This window comes from Leopardus geoffroyi, chromosome D2 (genome assembly GCF_018350155.1).
Source record: "Leopardus geoffroyi isolate Oge1 chromosome D2, O.geoffroyi_Oge1_pat1.0, whole genome shotgun sequence".
In the NCBI taxonomy this organism is placed as follows: domain Eukaryota; kingdom Metazoa; phylum Chordata; class Mammalia; order Carnivora; family Felidae; genus Leopardus; species Leopardus geoffroyi.
The window spans coordinates 6,368,441-6,386,471 of record NC_059334.1 but is presented as its reverse complement, the minus strand read 5'-3'; the positions used below and the strand labels follow the sequence as shown (position 1 = coordinate 6,386,471).

The 18,031-nt window shown below is 43.1% G+C and overlaps 1 long non-coding RNA gene and 1 other non-coding gene across 2 annotated transcripts; both read right to left on the bottom strand.

The window, feature by feature from the left end:
- Positions 1–8,023: 8,023 nt before the first annotated feature.
- Positions 8,024–18,000, bottom strand: LOC123577328. Its single transcript, XR_006701803.1, has 3 exons — positions 17,749–18,000; positions 11,813–12,074; positions 8,024–9,175 (listed from the first exon to the last, which is right to left on the bottom strand). It is a non-coding gene; the product is annotated as an uncharacterized LOC123577328 (long non-coding RNA).
- Positions 12,200–12,284, bottom strand: TRNAW-CCA. Its single transcript has one exon. It is a non-coding gene; the product is annotated as a tRNA-Trp (tRNA).
- Positions 18,001–18,031: the final 31 nt, after the last annotated feature.

Below are 18,031 nucleotides of genomic sequence, written 5' to 3'. Positions count from 1 at the left end.
GCCATCTGTCATCACACGGCACTGTTACACTACCATTGACTATATTCCCTGTGCTGTGCCTTTCATTCCCGTGACTTGTTCCTTCCATGACTGGAAGCCTGTATCGCCCTCTCCCCTTCACCCATTTCTTCCACCCCCCACTCACTTCCCTCTGGCAACCATCATGTTGTTCTCTGTGTTTATAGGTCTGGTTTTGCTTTTTGTTAGTTTGTTCATCTGTTTTTTAGATTCCACTTGGAAGTGAAATCATATGGGATTTGTCTTTTCTCTGACTTATTTCACTTAACATAATACCCTCCAGGGCCATCCATGTTGATGCAAATGGTAAGGTCTCATTCTCTTTTATGACTGAATAATATTCCATTGTGAGTATTTGCCACATCTTCTTTATCCATCTGTCTATAGAGGGACTGTTGGGTCACTTCCATATCTTGACTGTTGTAAATAATGCCGCAATAAACATGGGGGTGCGTATATCTTTTTGAATTTGTGTTTTCATTTTCTTTGGGTAAATATCCAGTAGTGAAATTACTACATCATATGGTATTTCTATTTTTAACTTTCTGATGAACTTCCTCACTGTTTTCCACAGTGGCTGCACCAGTTTGTGTTCCCACCAAAAGTGCACAAAGGTTCCATTTTCTCCACACCCTCGCCAACACCTGTTGTTTCTTTTTTGATTCCAGCCATTCTGACAGGTGTGGGATGCTATCTCATTGTGGTTTTGATTTGTATTTCCTTGATGATGAGTGATGTTGACCGAGTATCTTTTCATATCTCTATTTGTCATCTGCACATTTTCTTTGGAAAAAATGTCTGTTTAGGTTCTCTGCCCACTTTTTAATTGGGTTTTATTTTAGTGTTGAGTTGTATGCCTTTTTAATATATTTTGTATATTAATACCTCATCAGATAGATCATTTGTGAATTTTTTCTCCCGTTCAGTAGGTTGCCTTTTTTGTTTTGGTGATGGTTTCCTTTACTGTGCAAAAGCTTTTCATTTTGGTGTAGTCCCAATAGTTTAATTTTGCTTTCATTTCCCTTGCCTGAGGAGACCTATCTAGAAAGCTGTGTCCGTGGCCAATGTTGAAGAGATTACCGTCTATATTTTCTTCTAGGAGCTCTATGATTTCCGGTCTCATGTTTAGGTCTTTCATCCATTTTGAGTTGACTTTTGTGTACGGTGTAAGAAAGTGACCCAGTTTCATTCTTTTGCATGTTGCTGTCCAGTTCTCCCAGCACCATTTGTTGAAGAGACAGTCTTTTCCCCATTGGCTACTCTTGCCCCCTTTGTTGTAGGTTAATTGACCATGTAAGCACGGGTTTATTTCTGGGCTCTCTATCCTGTTCCACTGATCTGTGATAATGAGCTAATTTGTGTCAAGTGCCACCATGCTATCTGGCACATAGCAAAGACTCAGTAATTATCATAAAAGCTATCACCAAGGGGATTATTTCGAACTATGGGAAACATGGGGAAAGTTTTATACTAGGTACCTTCATTCAAGATGCTTCTATTCTAGGGGAGTGGACATAGATAGTGATCATGATAATGGAAAGAGCAATAGCGATAGAACGAAAAGAATCCTGGGTGGTTAGAACAGACACTGCAAGCCAAGGTCCCCAAAGATAGGGAAGGAGCATGCGGTTCATGTTTCGTTTTGCGTTTCTTCCATTTTCTCTCTCACTGGCTTTCTTGTCTTGGCCCTGGCCGTCTGTCAAGTGTGCAAACAGCCCTCAGGCAGTGTGGCCTGAGCGAACCTACGGAAACCAGTGGGCTTTGGGGTAAACCTTCTTTCCGGCTGTTACTTTGTGTGACAGCTACCATTGCTTTCTGCAGTGGCCTGCCCGGCTGTTCTGGTAGAGATAGATTGGTGGGGTGAGAGAAGGGAGAGCCGGGATGCTAACTCCAGATCATCCTTGGCTGTACCCTTTAAAACAAAGTCTCCTTTCCGTGAGGCAAATGATACCGTGTGTTTCTTCGGCAGCTTCGTAACCTGAACCAGAATTGTTTAAGACAGTGCCAGGAAGTGAAAAAAATCACATCTCAAGTGCGAGCTCTGAAGAGAGACAGGCAACGCAGAGTGAATAACGAATACCTTGTATGGGCACACATGTTCCCAAGTGTACATCTAGACGATGTAAGGGCAAGGCTGGTGAGCGTAGGGCATCCGTGTTCTTCCCGCCCCATCAAAGCTACAGACGGTCTCGGGATCCCGAAACACAACACTGAAATTTGCCATCGTTCATTTGATTGCAGTGAGCACACGGAATGTTAATCTTTTCTGCTCTTATTGTTCTGTGGAGACGAGGATCCTACCCTTCTGCATTATACCAACGCCCAATGTTTATAACTGAGTACGAAACCAAATGGGATGGGTTTCGGCTTATTGGTTGAATTGATGCTGTTGTCAGTATTGTATTAGCAAGTCAGCATTTTTCCTGAGGACTGTAAATGTAGAGTATTAGCTACCTTCTGAATTATGATTTTTTATTTCTTACTTAACGTTGCCTATGGGAACTGTATCAGTTAGCTTTTGCTGTGTAACAAACCACTCCAAAATTGATGACTTGGAACCAACAGTCCTTTTACTTGTTCACGATTCTATGCGTCAACAGTTTAGGCTCAGCTCGGTTGGGATGAGTGTCTTCCTGGTTATTCTGGCTGGGCTCACTCACGTTTGTCATCAACCAGGGGCTGCTGATCTCACACGTCTGGCAGTGGTATGGCTGTCGGCAGGGATAGTGGAGGCCACTGGGTCATGTCCCACGTATCATCCAGTGGGTTAGGCTAGGCTCATTCTCGTGGTAGTGGTCACGGTATTCCCAAGGGCACCAAGAAGGCAAGTCTCAGTGTATGGGTACTTTTCAAGTCTCAGCTTGTGTTGCATTTGGCCAAAGTGGCCCAAGCAAATAGAATGGTTAAGCTCACAGTCGTTGGGAAAGAGAGTTTTCCAAGGGCATAGATATGGGAAGGCAGTTGTTGTGGAGAGTTTTGCAAATAAGGTACCACAGAGACACAATTTCAAAACGATAGCGTATGGTAATAAAACGATATGCTTATATTCACGTAAATTTTCGGGAAGGTTTACCATAATGTAATGGTTCTACTTAGAAATTAGGTGGAGACATTTAATATTATTTAAATTCAATACTATGCTGAACTATGGTTCTTAATGCTATCACTAATAAATACTTCATTTCAGGGGTGCCTGACTCTTGATTTCAGCTCAGGTCGTGATCTCATGGTTTTTGAGATTGAGCCCCACATCAGGCTCTGCACTGTCAGTGCAGAACTTGCTTGGAATCCTCTCTCCTTCTCTCTCTGCCCCTACCCCATTCGTGCTCTCTCCCTCTCTCTCAAAATAAACAAATAAAGTTAAACATGTTTTCATAATCACCAAATGATAAAGGTATTACTAGTATCCCTATTTTACATGTGAGGAAATTGAAACTTGGAGAGATTGTAGAACTTGCCCAATGTCACCACATTGGGAATAACATTTGGGAATAACATTGTTATTTGGGAATACCATTTGGTGAGCCATAAGGATATATTAGTTTAAAGTATATCCAAGAGACTGAGTCTGGAGCCTTCTACAGCATCCCACGTGTATATGAACCTTGTGTTAATGTTAAATATTAATAGCCTCTCATGTTCAATCATTACTTTCTTATTTGGAACGTTAGACCACGTAGAGCTATAAAACTAAGAACACGCTAACATATTAAATTTCCCATTGAGGGCATCTCTCTAATTGATTCTCTATTTTGCTTTGACTGGAACTAATTTCAAATGCAATCTAAACTCCAGTTTGCAGAGAAGTCTTATAATTGTTCTTACTACTAAATGATCAAAACTTTTCCAGCACTATCCATTGAGTTACGTCATTAACTCTGAGGCTGAATTACCCAAACACAAAATTATTGGAGAGCCTGCACCTCGTATCTCTTCACTGATGACAAAAAGGTGTCTCTACCAAATCTCTGTGTATGCCATTTATAATTTGTTTTGATTTAGATTAAAAGGCTTCATCTGAGGGAGGAAGGTTAAGTTCTACGTATTGAATGTATATCACTTCCACGTCACTCACACCTATCACACGATGAGAAAAGAATAGTACTGGAAATCCTGGGGGGAAAAAAAAAGAATCTTCAAAAAGATAGCTCAAGGAAATGAGAAGCAGGTTTATGTCTCACTTGATAACATTCTTCTCTCTTTTCCTGAATGGTGTCTGAGAAAATATTAACTGTCCCGTCCAGTCATTGAATGATAACTTTTAGATTTAAGCGCAGTGCGGATGACTCATTAATTCTGTGGTTTCTCTGCTCTCTTAGAATTCACTTGACATCAAAGAAAGAATAAGGCCCGGTATGAGGACCGGTGGTCTCCAGTTGAGTTCCTGAAGACTCTGTGAGACAAGAGCACAGAGAAGGGAAGGAGCATTGCTCTGGCTTCTTTTTTCGGGGTTTTATACCTTCTTTGGGTTTTATACCTAACTCTGTTTCACGATGAAGCCCCTTAAATTAGTGTGGCAATATGACACGAACTACTGGTCTACTCTCCCCATGGGCTTACTGAAATCGGATGCATAAAAAACATAACATAAAAAACATGGATAAAGCTTTGAAATGTTTCACGCGAGAATTCACTTTGATGATTAACTTTAGCAGCCACTTACACAGTGGATCGCGGCTGGTGCCACTGTCAAATCTGGAGGCGTTTTTGGTTGTTACAAGCCGGGGTGAGGGCTGCTACTGGCATCTAGCGCGTAGAGGCTGGAGATGTCGCAAACCATCCTACAAAGCACAAGGGCAGTTCCCACAGCAAAGAATTATCTAGCCCCAAATGTGAGTGGTGCTGATGTTGATAAAGGGCTGATTTATGGACTATGTGTGTTGCACTCGTTCTAATGTCTTAAACAATTTATGTGCATATGTAGCCATTGGTGTAGATGGCTGTCTCTCGGGGATATTTTAAATTTTTTTTTTTCAACGTTTATTTATTTTTGGGACAGAGAGAGACAGAGCGTGAACGGGGGAGGGGCGGAGAGAGAGGGAGACACAGAATCGGAAACAGGCTCCAGGCTCTGAGCCATCAGCCCAGAGCCTGACGCGGGGCTCGAACTCACGGACCGCGAGATCGTGACCGGGCTGAAGTCGGACGCTTAACCGACTGCGCCACCCAGGCGCCCCTCTCGGGGATATTTTAGAAGGGGCGCGCGCGTGTGTGCGCGCACCATGCGGGGGATTAAATTAGGTTATTTCTGAAATCCATTACACTGTAAGATACTATGCTTCCCATCCATTTATTTTGTCCTCTCGAGGGCAGCCGTACACAAGAAGCCCAGGGAGATAGTGCAGACCCGCAGCTCTGAAGCTAAAGCCTGAAGGGCATATCTTAGGATGGATGGTTGCATCACTGACAGGGTTGCCTGCTCAGTCCTGCTCATGCCGTGGGTGAGTAGTTTGAGGTAAGGGGAAGGCCAAGGGAAGGAGGGCTTTCCAGCCCTTTCTGGATAGTGTTTATCAGTCAGGCTTGGTCATTTTCTTCATATTTGCATATTTCAAAACGGAAGTGCCATAAGTTGGAAAGATTAGCTATGATCTGTTACCTTAATTGAGGTGACAGTTTTCTGGGTGCGTGTACCTGTCCCAATTCATCAGATGGTACAATTTGAGCAGTCCTTAATCACCTTGTGAATGCACCGCACACATGGGCACACTGTCATCCTAAAGAGTTCCAACAACGTATACCTGGTAAAACACGACAGTTCTCCTTCCCTCCTCCCTCCCGTGGTCCCGTGGTCCCCCTCCCCCCTCCCCCAAGGTAACATCTGGTAACAACTGATCTTAGGGGGCCTGGGTGGCTCAGTCCGTTGAGCATTCCTCTCAGGTCATGGTCTCCTGGTTCGTGCCCTCAGGAGCATGTCTCAGGTTGAGCCCTGTATCGGGCTCTGTGTTGACAGCTCAGAGCCTAGAGCCTGCTTCTGATTCTGTGTCTCTGTCTCTGCCCCTCCCCTGCTCATGCTCTCTCTCTCTCTGTCTCAAAAATAAACAAACATTAAAAGAATACATATGCATGTGTTTTAATATAACATTAAAATGGTCACATAAATGAAATCACATTTTTTGCTTGTTTTCTTTTTTTTTCACTTCTACCACGTTTTGGAGAACTTCCTAGGGATCTGCTGCTTTCTTTCTTGATAGCTACGTAGCATTTCATAATGTGATTATGAAGTAATTGTATCACCAATTACTTAATTCTTTAGGTTAAATTTTTTCTCTTTCACAAACAGCAAAAATAAAAAATGTTAATTTTTTTTTAAGTTTATTTACTTTGAGACAGAGAGAGAGTGAGCATGAGTGTGGGAGGGGCAGAGAGAGAGGGACAGAGAGAGAATCCCAAGCAGGCTCTGCACTGCCAGACTCGGGGCTGGAACCCACGAACCTCGAGATCGTGACCTGAGCCGAAAGCAAGAGTCGGATGCTCAACTGACTGAGCCACCCAGGCGCTCTTCTCACTACCCGATCCTCCCACCAGCAATCTTTGTATATAAACATGAATCATGTTATAAGCTTAATTTTTACAGGTAGGACTGCTGAGTAAAAGCAAATGTATTCTTACGATTTTGGTGGCTACCGTTAAATTGCTTGCTACAAAAGATGAACAACTTACGCACCTACTTGTATTTAGGAGAGCCCACTTAGGACAACGTTGACATGAAGGAGTATTACCAATCTCTTAAGTTTTGCCAATTTGATAGGCAAAAGTGAATTTTATTAGCAAAGATGATTGCTATTTGTTTTTGTCATTTTGTGTTGGAATTTTGGTATTTCTATTGACCTTTAGGGAGTCTTTGCATGTTATGGATCCCAGCTCTGTTTGATATGTTTACAAAATATTCTCTGTGGTGAAACAGGATGACTATATCACCCAGCAAGTTCCCTGCTGGTTCTGTACCCCAAAGAATTGAAAGCAGGGACTCAAATACGTATTTGTGCACCAATAAGCACAGTGGTCTTACAAGAGCCAAAAGAGAGAAGCCACCTGAGTATCCATCATAAACAAAATGTGATTATATACACACAATGGAATATGATTCAGCCTTAAGGAAGAAAGTTGTGATACATGCTATGGCATGGAACCTTGAGGACACTACGCAAAGTGAAATAAGCCAGTCACAGGACAAATCCTGTAGAATTGCTCTTAAACGACGTACCCAGAGAAGTCAAAGGCATACATACAGAAAGGAGGATGGGGGTTCCCAGGGGCTGGGGGAGGGGAGAAGTCAGCTACCGTATAATGGGGACAGAGTTTCAGTTATGGAAAAGTAATAGAGAGGGATGGTGGGGTTTTCGCACAACAACGTGAGTGGACTTAATGTCACCAAGCTATACATTGAGAAATGGTTACACAGTAAACTTTACGTTATGTATATTTCAGCATATTGAAAAGTGGGAAAAACATCATATACATATGTTATATTTGAATAAACATATACAATATATTTGAAATCTGTATTACATAAATTTTCTTCTGATTTGTGAACATTAGTTCTCCAATAATTTGAAATGCTACTTTTATAATAAATTACATTTCCACATAGATGAGGATTGGCTTCTCAACTATGTGTTTTCCTTGGCCCATTTTTAAAAAGGAAATGATCACATTGGTTTAATTATTATAGCCTTACAGTACACTTGAGGGTTGACAGTCCAGGACCATAGTTTTTGTTGTGTTTTGGTCATTTTAAATCTTGAAATATTTGTTTCATATGAATTTTAAGATCAACTCATCAACTTTTACCCTGAAAATTGTTGGAATTGCATTGAATGTACAGATAAGTCTATCTGGCGAGATACAGCATAGTATTCAGGGAATTTTGATTAATCACACTACTCTTTTTTTTACTTTTGAGAGAGAGAGAGAGAGAGCACACACACACACACACGTGCACAAATGGGGGAGGGGCAGAAAGAGAGAGGGAGACAGGATCCAAAGTGGGCTCTGTGCTGACAGCCAAGAGCCTGACGTGGGGCTCGAACCCGTGAACTATGAGATCATAACCTGAGCCAAAGTAGGACACTCAACGCACCGAGCTGCCCAGGTGCCCCAAACATACTACTCTTCATTTTCTGAGTATAGCATCAATTTTTACTGTTAAAGATGACGCATCGATAAAATGTTTTCTCCTTGCTCATGCTGATAGCCCCCCCCTTTTTCCTACTTTCCTACACACACAGCCCCCTGAGTAGTAGCAACTGAAAAACTGCCCTCTCGCATGCTACAAGCTAATAAGCATTTCCTACTACCCTGTATATTAGCTACTTATTAATTTTGTCTTTATTGGGAACATGATTTAATTTTTCTAAAAGATAAATGGACTCAGTTCTCCCACAAATAGAACGATAGCTCGAATGTATGGCGTGAGCTGTTAAACAAACACACATGTTCAGAACCACAAGGGTGGCTCTGTCCGGGAACGGTATTTCTGTAATCTGATTATCTTAACCCAATTTTCCTGGTGAATGGATTTGCACACTCACAAGGAAAAAGCAGTCTTTGCAGAATTGAACGAACATAAAATCCCGCGGGACACTATAGTATCACTTTATGGGTGCTACAGATATAGTTGGTTGTTTTCAAATATCACTTTGGAACTTTCCATATGTCACTTACCGTACAATTTCCCTGGTTATGGCATTTTATTAAATCCTCAGTGCCTCCTAAGGTAAAATTCACAGTCCTTGGAGGGGCCTCCACACGGCCCTCGTCTCTCCACGTAGACTTTCCCGGAAGCGTGTGGCCTTCTGTCTCCCACACCGGAAATTCAACTACCTCGTTCATTTGTTTACCAAGTTAGTCCTTCAGTTTCAACAAAGTGGGCACGTATCAATCGGTGATGTGGTGATTCTTGCTCTCTGGGGGGCACTACGTCTCTGTCTGTCTCTCTCTCACACTCACATTCACACACACTCAAGGATCCAGTGTTTCCCCCGCCCCTTCCTTTGCACTGGGATAACCTCATTTTTCACTACAGCTTTGCAATAGTCATTTACGTATGTGTGTCCATCCCTCGGCTGCTCCCACACGCTCGTCCGTTTCTGGAGGGTGCACACTGTGTCCTACTTGTCTCTGTGTGTCCCCAGTCGTCCAGCAGCATGCCTGGGACCTGCAGAAAAGTGAGCAAAAATACTTGAATGAATGAAGCCAAGTACATCCGTTCAGGTAAATGCAGGCATTGCTTTTTTGGTTTCTTTGTTTCCCTTTCAAAGGAACAATGCAGGAGTCATGGTTCCTCTCTTAATAAAATGATTCCTGACGTCAATGGCCTTTCTCCGGTGCCTTTCCTAGAATGCTAACTTGACATTTGTGCCAAAGGTAAATCGGTTTGGCTGTGGAGGGGAGGGAGTGGACACTCCTGATTGATGACAACACACTGGAGGCTGATCCCCAACAACTTGTGGCATTTCCCGTCTGTTCTTAAAATCACTCCATGCCTGCTCTTAACGTGGAACTATCCAAATGTCCAGAGTGGAGGCAGTTTTTAAGGAAGAGCTTGCGTTTACTGACCGACCCCAGCTAGAGAAGATGATTTAGAAGAAAAGGGCCGTGACTGAAATACACACACACACACACACACACACACACACACACACACTCCAGCACCACCTCATGTTACACTGAGGCATTCCTGGCAGGGTTTCTTGCTGATGATTTTAGCCACAGTCTGAGTAATGTCTGCCCGCCTGCACTCTGTAAAGTGATCTCCCTTTAGCGGATGAAGTCTTGAATGAAGGGCTGTGGGTATCGTGTCTTCTTAGTTCAATATCCTCTGTCTTCCTGCCACCTCTTTGCTCCCTGCGGACGATGGGTGCTGAAAAGCCACCCTGCGGGGAGGGGCAGACATCTGCTCAGCCAAAGCATCTTTCAATGCAAAGTTGTTTCATTGTAACTAAAGCCATTACTTCAGATTAATCTGGGAGACTTGGGAGCTGTTTCTTGCACCCTCCCGCTTTCGCTAGGCCTTCTAAATTGGAGCCCTCTGCAGCACGGGTGGGGAAGATCTAACGAACGCGGCCCTGGGGAGTGTCAGCTGTAAATATGAGAGTTTGAATATGTCCCGGAATACAGTAGGTTCCATGCAACTATTTTCCCCCCCAGGTATAAAAACAAATTATATTTTTATAATAAATGACCACATAGGTTGAGAAAATAATTTCCAAATAAATGTGTCCTCATGGGACCAGAACTAGTAAAATGAATTCTCTTCGGCTAACTATGCAGTTTTGATTGGAGACCAAAACAAAAACAAAAACAAAAACAAAACAAAACAAAACAAAACGTGTTATTTATAAAGGCTCAGAGGCTGTCAAAATACAGTGCTCCTTATCCCTAGTGATGGCTTCTTAGCTTTTTGTACATGAGGATCATTAATTCGGAACAACCTGGGATGAGCCCAGATGCGTGTCTCCATCAACAAAGAGCAGGTCTAATTTTATCACATCCTTTAAAGATGTATGTAGGTAAGATGCCTGCCTTGTTCTCTGAAAGCAGACCATTGTGAAGTTTTCAGTAAGAATATTTAATAAAGATGCCCAATATCTTTAAGGTTAAGAAGAAGTATAAATAATGTCTGCACGAAGGAAAGGCACACTCCCTGAAGTTACTGGAGGAACTCCTGTCACCCAGGATTTTGTCACACAATGGGACAACGTCTCCTAGTGTTCTCAAAGTCGGGAAATTATAGCACTAAGCTAGGCAATAAGCTAACATACAGAGCAGATATTAAAACTTCTGTGTCAAATGTGTGTAAAAATAGGTATTTATGTATAGCTATGCTTACTTACATGCAAATACAATAGTGAGGCATACATGAGAGAATGGCAATCACGAATGGGTGTCACCATACAGGGGGTCAGGGTGGCTGGGCCACCCCAACATCCTTTTGTGTTTTCTGAATTCTATATCGTGTATATCTATTTTCTGACTTTCAGAACACTTTGTGTAAAACATGCTTGAAGCCCTGGGTGGCTCCGTCGGTTAAGTGTCTGACTCCTGGTTTCGGCTCAGGTCATGATCTCACGGTATAGTGAGATCGAGCCCCACATCGGGCTCCTTGCAGACAGTACAGAGGTTGCTTGGGATTCTCTGTCTCTCTCTGCCCCTTCCCTGCTTGCTCGCTCTGTCTCTCTGAAAATAAAAATAAATTAAAAACTTAAAAAAAAATGTCGGAAGTAGATCGGTCAGTCTCTGTCATTTTAAGAAACCAAATAATCAAACTAAATCAAATAAAAAGCTAAACTCAAGGGATTTGTTCTCTTTCCTGTCCCCTCTTCTCAAATATTTGATTACTACATGAACCTGGAAGGCGGTATGATGCAGGGGCCCTTAATTTCCACGGATGGCTATGGAAATAACCAATTAATAAGAATCCAAGATTATTTAAATGTATTCCCAGAGCCAAAACAAATGGTCAAGAACACAAAATACTATGACATAGTTATTAGCGTTTCACAGAGGAGACAGCTAAGGCTCAGAGTCTGTCCTACTCACAACGCTATTCACACTGTCACCCGTGTGTTTCAAGCGGTTTAGAAGTTCTGACGACTTTCTCTGTCCCCGGGTATCTATCTGAAATGTACTAAAGTGGTTTCACTAAAAATGACTCTTGTAAAGTCAGGCTTTTAAGAGTGGTAAAATATTTCTGGCCTTTTTAGTGGATGTTTTTAATGATAGCCGAATTCATTAGTTTTATCTTGTTGTCTCAGGAAGCACCACAATCTCAGAGACTTAAAGCAACACTCACCTCTTATCTTACTGTTCTGGAGGTGAGAAGTCTGGGCGCGGCTTGGCTGGATTCCCTGCTCGAGGTCTCGTAAGGCTGAGGCCAACATGCCAACTAGCCTACACTCTCCTCTGGGCCTCAGGGTCATCTTCCAAGCTGTCATGGCTGGGACAGGACTGTTTTCTGCCACGGTAAGACTGAGGTCCCCATTTCCTTGCTGGTTGTGTGTCCGTGGTCACGCTCACTCTCAGCACCTAGATTTCCACCTGCATTCCTTATAGTCCTTTTTTTTAAAAAAAATATTATTTATCTTTGAGAGACAGAGACAGAGTGTGAGTGGGGGAGGGGCAGGGAGAGAGGGAGACCCAGAATCCAAAGCAGGATCCAGGCTCTGAGCTGTCGGCAGAGAGCCTGACATGGGGCTTGAACCCATGAACCGTGAGATCACGACCTGAACTGGAGTCAGATGCCTAACCGACTGAGCCACCCAGGCGCCCCCCCCCCCCATGGTCCTGTCTTCAAAGGCAGCAATGCAGACTCCCTCTTGCATCAAAACCTTCTCAGGCTTGGAAACCCTGTCTCCGGGAGGAGCCCAATCCCTTTTAAAGGCTCACCTGATTGATTTTATCTTAACATCACCAGATGATCTTAAAATCAACTGACACAGGACCTTAACCACAGCTGTAAAATCCTTTCAGAGTGATACCTTGAGTCGTTGTGTTTGAATAACTGGGAGAGGTTGCAGATTCGCCAAGTGTAGGAATCTTGGGGGCTGTCTTTGAATTCTCACCACAACTGATGACTAGGCTGAATGTAGTATAAATATTACCACCACACCACCATCACAGAACCTGTCTGCTCTGCCCCCTGCTGGGGGACTTCCCTTTCAAGAATCCAGGTGGGGGTGGGGGGGAGCATTACCCTTTCATTTCTACTTATTTATATAGGGTCATATTTAAGTGATAAGCATCTGGCTTTCATCTGGCTTCATTTGAGCCTTATAAGTCCAGGCGCAAGAGACCTTAATATCCATACATAGTTGGGAAAACTGAGGCTCAGGGAGATATAATTATCTGCCTGAAGTCCCATAGCCTTCCCTATGTCCATATTCCAGGAGTAATATTCCGTATTTCAAGGTTCTGAATATATCTCAGAATTTGACTTGTGCAACACTTAAGTAGCATCATCTCTTAGTTTTATTTTTCAGAATTGCTAAGAAAAGTTATGTTTTTCAAACCTTGTAGAGGAGATATCACAGAAATATCACCAATGGCCATGGTCTCCCCGTTGTATGCAACATGAGAAAGAGCTCCATGTACAGGCACAGGACCACGTGGTCAAAAGCATTTATGTATTTTTTCCTGGAGGGCAAACATATTGTATTAGGTAAATACCATAAATGGAAGTAATTTTGAGGTTTGACTGAGGCAGCGTTTCATTTGCCGTTTTTCCATTCTATATGGTCGATGCAGATGTGGAGGTGTTTCAGGACTTCACGCCTTTATGTTGCCTAAAGTGTGACCACACTCGTGGTCACCAGTACGTGGTTTAGGCACTAACGTCGAAGCCACGTCTAGTATGATGTAGAATTAACAGAAAATGCTCCAAGCTTCTGTTAATCACAAAGCACACTGTAATCTTTAAAGGACCATCTAGACTCTGCTTTAACCCTTTCTTGTCAAAAATTTTAAACTCTGCTGAAGTTGATGGATGCATGTCGTTTGTAAGAACGGACTGATAATTTCAAAATGTGAGTCACCGGGAAGGCAGAATTCTACAGAATCCTCGAAGGTAGAAAGGTGCTACCATTCTGCAAATGGGTGAAGCACGTCCCCACGAGGTTTCGGGACTTGCCCGAGAGCACACAGCTTGGGAAGTGATAAGAGTTGAGACATAAATACACATCTTTACATACACATACATTTACATACACATACATACACATAATACAACATCATTCGCTAGTTGCATCCCTGGATGGGAAATGCATTGTAAGCGGTTTTCTGCAACTACTGACTGTCGTTTTGTAACCAAGAGGAGTGTTTGGATACAAGGTGTTGGAATTCAGTCCCCACCCCCACCCCACCCATGCCAACCATTCCAGAGGCTGGGACCGCTGGCCCTGTTTTCATTTTCCCCAACCTTTCTCCTGCTGCCATTCAGGACACCTCACTCCCACCATCCGCACGTGCCTGTTCTCTTTGCTCCGGATCCTCAGACCCTAATAATCTGTACGAAAGCTCAGTGTTGTTGCAGGGGTGTGGCTCTGGGAGCGGTTCATCTGCTCAGCAGTGAACGCAGCAACTGCTTGAAGTTAGACCAATGAAATATTTTGGGGGAGGGGAGTATTTTACCACTGACATTCTGGACGGCTTGTGGCATACAGTGACGATAAAAAGCAGACTGACTTTTAGTTTTTAAAAAATTTTTATCGACTCCCATTGCTTCCTCGGACGTCGACCTGGAGCAAAGGACAAGAATGTCCCATGAGCTATCTATAAGGCTTCTAGTTCTTTGCAAGATGTTCCTTGTTGCTAGGGGGTAGAGAGGCACCACACCCCCGTAACATTTTGAAAGTACGTATATTTTAAACACATTGTTTTGAACTTGTGTATGAAATGGAGAGTAGATCCCCAAGTATCTCAGGGAAAACAGTTTTGGTTAATAGATCGCTGAGAAGCCAGTGCCTTAGAGATTTATCCGGGTTCATAATGGGTTTTAAATTTAGCGTGTTCCCATTATCAAAGAACTTTTAGTTTTGCTTGTCTCTGGGCTCAGAGAGAAGTGGACATTTTAAAACATTTCAGGTTGGGGTTTATCCCACTCAGGGATTAAGACAGGCTACGTTAAATCTGGACATTGTGACCATGCTTATGTTACCTAATCTGGCTGAGCATCAGTTTCTCCATCCACAAAATGGAAATGAATGCTAGTGCCCACCTTATAGTCATTATGAGCCTTAAAATCGGTTGCATAAAGGGCATTGAAAAAGCTGCATAACATGTAAATCATTATTCAGTGGCCAAAAGATTGTAAATGTTTAATTCTTTTTTAGTTTTAAATTGTTTTAATGTTAATTTTTGAGACAGAGAGAGACAGAGCGTTAGTGGGGAAGGGGCAGAGAGAGAGAGAGAGAGAGAGAGAGAATCTGAAGTAGGTTCCAGGCTCTGAGCTGTCAGCACAGAGCCCAACGCAGGGCTCCAACCCACGAACCATGAGATCATGACCTGAGCCAAAGTCAGACACTCAAGCGGCTGAGCCACCCAGGCGCCCCATGTACATTTTTAATTCTTAAAATTCTTAAAATTTTAATTCTTAAAAATGTTTTTACTCTGATACAAAATTCAGCGTATTTGCTTTCTTTCTCTCAAATAAGGAACATAAGAACACTCTACGGGTATTTAAGGACATAACCTCACTTCACTGTGGTTGATTTTTATTTAGCAAATCTCTCCAAGGGCACTAGATGGCGACCTTCTCCTTGAAGAAAAACAGGAAACGGAACAAAATAAAACTAAGATTCATTAATACTTTTGCTTTGATAGTTGAAACTTACTGCTACAGAGTCAAAAGCAAATGACACGGGGTAAAGCCACGTCTTTGAACGCCACGTTGTCTGAATCATAGAATTTCTAGATTTTCTGGTGTCGAGCTAGGAGCAGCCTGTTAGGGAAAGCACTCTGTGTGGGCATTGAGAATCTCGGATCCAAGCTTATTAACTTAGGTCGTGACCTTGGACCTTACCTTCAGGCATCTATTTTTTTTTTTTTTTCCTCTTAGAATGTTAGGTGATTGGGTTAGATGGGTTAATTGTTTTCAGCTATGAAATGCTATGATTATTTTTTTTTTTTCATAATTCAGGGTTTACTCTCCTGCCAGGCTATCTTTTCTCAAGTGTTCTTTGTGCTCTAAATTAAATATTTATTAAGCCAATGGACAAGATTTAATGTCAACATCGCTTAAGTTAAAACTGACGTATGAAAAAATAAGATTAATTTTGGAACTTAGGGATGAATTTAGGGTTTTGAGGAGTGTGTCTGTGTGTATGTGTATATGTTAAATCTCGGTCTAAATATTGCTTTTTTAAAAATTTTTTGTAACGTTTTTATTTTATTTTTGAGACAGAGAGAGACAGAGCATGAACGGGGGAGGGTCAGAGAGAGGGAGACACAGAATCTGAAACAGGCTCCAGGCTCTGAGCTGTCAGCACAGAGCCCCACGTGGGGCTCGAACCCACTGACCGCGAGATCGTGACCTGAGCCGAAGTCAGACGCTTAACCGACTGAGCCACCCAGGCACCCCATGCTTTTTTTTTTTTTTTTTAATAAGCAGGAGAAACATTTGAGTATCTGCATTTAAGATAATATAAAAGTTGAGGGGCACCTGGGTGGCTCAGTAGGTTAGGCGTCCGACTTCGGCTCAGGTCATGATGTCGCGGTCCGTGGGTTCGAGCCCCGCATCAGGCTCTGTGCTGACAGCTTGGGCCTGGAGCCTGCTTTAGATTCTGCGTCTCTCGGGGCGCCTGGGTGGCGCAGTCGGTTAAGTGTCCGACTTCAGCCAGGTCACGATCTCGCGGTCCGTGAGTTCTAGCCCCACGTCAGGCTCTGGGCTGATGGCTCAGAGCCTGGAGCCTGTTTCCGATTCTGTGTCTCCCTCTCTCTCTGACCCTCCCCCGTTCATGTTCTGTCTCTCTCTGTCCCAAAAATAAATAAACGTTGAAAAAAAAAAATTTAGATTCTGCGTCTCCCTTTCTCTCTGCCCCTCCCCCGCTGGCACTCTGTCTCTCAAAAATAAATAATAATGTTAAAAAATGTACAAAAGATCATGTAAAACTTGAAAAAACCTGTCCAGGAATCATTTTAAAACTGTATCTGTTTCATAAGGTTGAGCCTCTGCTAGTTTTGAATGTGATAAAGTTTACTCATGTGTTATTTTTAAAATATCACTTGTGAGTGTTCCTAAAAGGATTCGGGAAGTTTAAGTTGGTCATAGATAGAAGCGACCACACCAACAGGACTTAGAACTCCTTCTCAAAGATGAGAAGCAGATTGGCATCTGGTGTGATTAAGAATTCAGCTGTGGTTTGAAAGGTGTTTGATTTAAAATAATCAGATGAGCAAAACTAACAGTCAATAGTAAATCCCTAGAATAAAATATATTTCAGGATTTGTTTACAAACCAAAGTATATGAGTTAGTAGTTTCAGACAAGGTAGAAAGCTTTTCGTTTTTAATAAGTAGCCACTGATTATACACTGATCTTTCTTTAAGCTGAGATTGCAGAGTCCTCTGGTATTTTGGTCTGCGTCTATTTTTTTTTTTTCTTTAAAAACACATTTACTAATCTGTTGATCATTACCTGATCAACTCCTCCTGTGGCAGATAAACCCTTAAACAGTGATTTACGTTATGAAATATGCTCTCTGGGACACACAGATACATAAGAAAAAGAAATTTTAGGCATTAGCAGATACTCAGGCTCAAACAGGAAGAAGAATCCATTTAGCATAAGGTGAGGGGATGGAAAGGCAGGTGAGGGAGAAATACAGGTTACAGATGCAATTTCGGTTTCAATTTCCCTCAGCCCGGCCCTGGTCCCGTGTGCCAGCCTTGCGGCAGGGGCGGATGCCACTTCACAGCCAGGGAAGACGATGCTGCGGTTCCATTCGGATGCTGGATGTACACATTTTAATTGCAGCGCGTGAAATAAAATCCAGGCTCCGAGAAGTGCACAGTAGAAGGGCCTGCCCCTCATCCCGCCAAGCGTTTGGCTCATTACTTCGTGCATATTCATTCAACTTTCCTCGCAACAGCTGACGATTTCCAGCACAATTTTCGGCTGAAAAAAAGTTGGAACTGCGAACGCCTTGCCATTATTAGTGGGGGGTCAAAGCCCCAGGGCTTCCCAGTAAGAGAAACACGCGCGCCCGCACCCCTTCCCCCTCCCCCGCCCCCCTACCTGATCCAGAGCAGAAGAGAAGCGGACGGTGAAAAGCAAGGTGAATTAAGGCGGCTGCCGGGTGAAGGCGGCGCGGTGTTCATGAACCCTCTCACCCTCTCGCACACACACACACACACACACACACACACACACACACACACCCCACAAAGTCTTTAGGCTCCGGTTACAAGCGCTGCGTCATCTGCCAGATCACATGGTGATTGTTGCTATTTCGAGGACCGAGTGGCATCGAGCTCCCCCCACCCCGCCCCTTCCCTTTGGTACCATATAGCGTGTGGGA